General features: G+C 38.2%; 1 non-coding gene across 1 annotated transcript; it reads left to right on the plus strand.

Moving 5' to 3' along the window:
• Positions 1-438: 438 nt before the first annotated feature.
• On the plus strand, positions 439-511 carry Trnal-uag (transfer RNA leucine (anticodon UAG)). The gene has a single exon. It is a non-coding gene; the product is annotated as a tRNA-Leu (tRNA).
• The last annotated feature ends 4,500 nt before the right edge of the window (positions 512-5,011 follow it).

Consider the following 5,011-nt stretch of genomic DNA (forward strand, 5'->3'; position numbering starts at 1 on the left):
ACTAAATAAGAAAACAATAAAAAACCTGATTTGTGCTACATACTAAGCCGTCGAGATTAATAAAACAATGTTTGCGTTAAAAAAAAGTATAGCAAGGGCAAGTGAAACCCCTTTTTGCGTATTTACCGATAATTACTTAGGGTCGTGGGTTCAAATCCCATCGTGGTCGTGGGTTCATGGGTTCAAATCCCATCGTGGTTCGTGGGTTCAAATCCCATCTGGAACTCGGATTGTTTTTTCGAGTTCGATGCTATTTAAATCTTATTTAATATCTTTGTTACTCACTTTGGAGGTTGGTTGGTTGCATCTTTGATATGCCTTAATGTGACTGCATGTGTGATACAGTTATGAGTCATATGTGCCAGTCATCATTTGGCTGTGTGACCGCGTGATGCGGTTCCAGTCAAAAGCCCACATTTCACCCTTGCTCACCACAGAGTCTCAGTAGCTCAGTGGTAGAGCATCCGTCCTAGAACACGGAGGGTCGTGGGTTCAAATCCCATCTGGAACTCGGATTTTTTTTTCGAGTTCGATGCTATTTAAATCTTATTTAATATCTTTGTTACTCACTTTGGAGGTTGGTTGGTTGCAATTACTTTTTTAATGGAATAAATTACGGGCGTGACGTCATGGACTCATGAATAAAATGCGGTGTATTCTTTTTATCGTATAACCAGTTGGACAGATTTGTTAATAATGTCATGTTTCATTTTTATTATGGTTGGTATAACCGGTCGTACAGGCCTCACTTTATCTTTGGATCAAAGGAGAAGCCACGAGCCAAGCGGCCCACACTGCCGGAGCTTATCCCGGTTTCCGTAGCATTAAGCGGCTAGGAATATTTCTACTCCCCCCTGAATGGGATGCTAGTCCATTGCAGGGTTCCCCCCCAGCATTATGTCGCCGGTACCCATTTATACACCTGGGTGGAGAGAGGCACTATGAGAGTAAAGTGTCTTGCCCAAGAACACAACACAAGTGACCCCGGCCGGCTCTCGAACTCGGACCGCTCGCTCCGGAGTCCGGCGCTCTAACCATTAGGCCACCGCGCCTCCCATCTTTGGATCAATCATACCATAATAGCGGTTTAAAGTATTGCGCAAAAGAGAGATATTTTTAATTCTATTCGAAATCACTACACTATACGGTCTGCAATTATGCAAACTTCTTATCGTACAAATTATCCACTGCAGACATCATTGCTTTCCAGAAATGGTTTACAGTACTTGATGACTCGATGTAGTTTATTGAATATATCTTAAAGCTTACAGGAAGATCGAAAAAGAATCTTCTCGCAGGGTAAGGTACTTTCAGCTACATTGAATGTAAGAATTTTTCAAATTCAAAGCAATGATCCATCCATTTATCCATCAGTTAGCTTATTATCAGCTATTGACAGTCAACTTTGAGTTGTAACGTTAAATAAAACGTCTTTGCAAATTTGGAAAGCTTACGTTGCAAACGTTACCCCTTCGTCGGAGTAAAGAACAAGGGTTAACTACGAAGGGCTAACGCGCAAAACGTTAGCTTTCCAAATTCGCGACGGAAATTAACATACCTTTGACAATGTCAAGTTAATAACTAACTATTAAATACTCAGTCATACCAAAGCCAAAAAGTTTAAGCTGTTCAAATAAACACGGTTTAAAATTGTTTTCCTCACTGATGGTTGTTAACGATGGTTATCTTGCAATTGTGTGATTTATAATGTTTGTTTCTTATACACCCAAATACAGTCGTTTACTTTAAAACGCAAGGCGTGTGGATAAGGGTTACCTAATTTCTTCTTCGCATTTTTCTGCTTTTGCTTCTTTCCGCTAGGCTGTTTATTGCAGGGTCTGTTTAAAGCTATAATGAAAGGAATACACATAGTGGTAGTGGTAGTGGTAAGGGAAGTGGTAGTGGTAATAGTCAGTGTCTGAAAAAGACGCCGTTGCCTAGGGGAAAATTTATGGGAAAATAAAAACGCGATTACTAAGTTTCTCCCCCAAGTCACATCCCTAAATATTACTGCATTTAGAGAGTAAGCCACATCAGCTCTAGCTGATTTTCATGCGGACCTCTATCCAGATCGAATTGGAATTTGGAAACGCTGTTTTTTCTATGGAGAACCCGGACAAAAACCCTCGAAGTAAGGCGAAAACCTACAACAAACTGAAACTAATTCGTTTACAATTCACAGAAACCACAGAGAGTAAATTTTACGGAAGTTATTTGACATCGAATTTCTTGCAATTCCCATTTTGCGTGATAATTAGTAACGTCGCGTCATCCAGAAACGAATCCGTCCACGAAACTGATTACAGCAGTATGTCAGTATGCAGGATGCTTGTTACGTACATTGTTATGTGTCTTACCTTCCTCTAACTGACTTTCTAGTTCCTTGCACTTTGCCTCGGCAGCTGAAAGTTCTAGAAAAACATATGATAAAAAAACATTTTGGTGTCTTCTGTTTTACCTCACTCGCCAAAAATTCAATTTTATTAGCATATCTCCTGGTCTATCTATCTAGCAAATCTCCCAGGCCTCCGCGATCATCTTTAATGTTCTTTTAAAAAAATGTTCCGCGTTCACGCTTATCGTTTACCCTTAATGTCCGTCTAATGATTAGATGAACATCGTCATTTGTTGAAACTATCATCTATCAAGAACTACATAATAAGTCTTGTACTTAAAATATAATTGATAACCATTTACATGTCTTAATTGTCATAGTCTATAAGATTCGAACTTTGGTCGGACACCGTACCTCACCGATTTCGCTGAAATTTGGCATGCAGTCTTGTTTTAGGGTCCTAACTACCAAATGGATATTAAAAAGTTTCAATTCTTTTTATTTTGGAAAATATCGAGAAGGCCGATTTGAAGCGTCCGTGACGGCCCGCTACATGGCGGATCGAAGGTGTTCTTGTTAGTTCGACACTGAACCTGCCGTCACAGTTTCTCGATCATACTTGGCATAGTTATAAAGAACTATCTTTCTTCTTTCTATATATCAAAATAGATTTGGCAAATGTTGAGTTTGGATGATCAACGGCCAAGAAGTTCGAAGGTATGTTAACGATGTTTTGAACAGTCTCAAATTTACTACAAAATGAAAGGCTAATAACTCCACTGTTATCTCGATTTAGAAGTAGCCATTTACCATGAACAAAGCTTGTTCATTGGTGAATTGATTCCATTAATAAAAAAATTGGGGAAATGTAACCGTTAAGAATAAAAACTTATGGAACCTCTAGTAAATTGGCCATTTCAGCGCCAATTCAGCGGATCAGCTCATTTAACAGCAAATAATCGGGAGAAACATGAAAGGGTTACAGTCGTTTATAATAAGCAGTTTCCATGTATTCTTAGCTTATCTGAAACAAATACATGATCTTTGCCAAAGATATGGCGATTTTTGAGCGTACGATCGTTTCTCCAAATTTTTATGTCGGCAACTTTATTGTGACTACTGCGCATGCGCCAGTAGTCACTATTGCTGTCATGTCCGTCCCGAAAGTAAGTAAGTAACAATAGAGTATACTTCGGAGCCAATCAGCACAAAGAAATACAGATATGTGAGTCTCTTCGGTAACACTTCGTAACAACGATGGCCTACCGATGGTCTACGATGACAAACGAACATCTTTGTAGTGATCGATTACATGTTCGATTGCGAGGTCTGTGTTTTATATTTTACAACATTCACCTCTCACAGCTTTCGTATTTTGTTTCTAACCGAACAGATGAAAGGTTTCGTGAGAATTTTTCAGCTTTTAGGTCGGTATAGAAAGTATACGGCAAATTTCTCGGCTTCGCTTCGCTCTCAGCTTTGGAACGGATTGTTCGATATTTTACAACATCACACAGCGTTCACATTTGCTTCCAACCGATCGGATAAAAGGTTTGGTGAGTACATTTATGCCTTTAGCTCGACCAGTTATTAGTGTGCGACGAATATGTATTGTATTTTAACCTGATTTGACCATGCGTGATAAACAACACGTGCGCTTGCCGATACTCCAACTCCATAATTGTAAAGTACATTAGCCTCGTGTGAAGAAATTGAACCCCTCTTTAGGAGAATTCAGCCACTGCGGATGAATATTTCGCGCTTAAGTTTTAGGGAAATACATGATCCTCTCTCCCACTATGGTAATAATATAATATTGTGTCCGTTTACGTAGCAAACAAATCTGAGCAAGTGCCTGCTATTGACCTCTACGGTCGAATTAAATCTTCTAGTGATCGAGAAACTATCGATGTGAAAGCTGTGGTGAATCATTACTCCAGAACTGTGATTTGTTAGATGTATTAAAACATAATGATCGTAAACCGTAGTAGTTCGATCAAATAAGCGATAAACTACAGTGTTCATCATTCAAGCCCTCGCAGCCTAAAGTTCAAGTCACGCAATCGCTTTAATACAAGTACTTTTACATATATACAACTCCACAGTACGCTTTTATTTGAGATTTTAGTCTTAATATCCGCTTTTTAATTGTAATTCTAATTGTAATATTTTACTAATATTGCAACCTTTATTTACTAAATTCAGCAATAATTATTTCTTTATTGCAAATCATTCAAGTTAAGTATTTACAGGTAATTAAACAACTTCCAGGCATAGAAGATGAATGAAAGTTTCCGGTTAATACAAACACAGTTTTTCTCCTGTGTATACAATGAAAAAAGTTCTTTGATTGCCAATTACAAGGAAATGAACAAACAAATAACCTGCAGAGCAGTGTGCCTCTCACCAAGAAAGTGTGAAGTTTTTACCGATTACAGTAAAAAGAAAAACCCATTTGTATATAAGTTAAAAAGTTCAACGCGGACACCTTTTCGAACACCAATAATATCTTGATGGGTACAGTTGTAGATACTATGATATGTAGCTGAACACTATCCACTTGACTTCTCAAGATCAGAAAATGAGAAATTCAAACCTATTGTGCTTCTATTAAAGGCAAACCAAAAGCAAATATGAATTGTTCTGCAATGCTTTGAATAATTATGTTCTGTTCTT

This window comes from Oculina patagonica, chromosome 7, assembly GCF_052425735.1.
Source record: "Oculina patagonica isolate OP01 chromosome 7, crgOcupat, whole genome shotgun sequence".
NCBI classification, from domain to species: Eukaryota; Metazoa; Cnidaria; class Anthozoa; order Scleractinia; family Oculinidae; genus Oculina; species Oculina patagonica.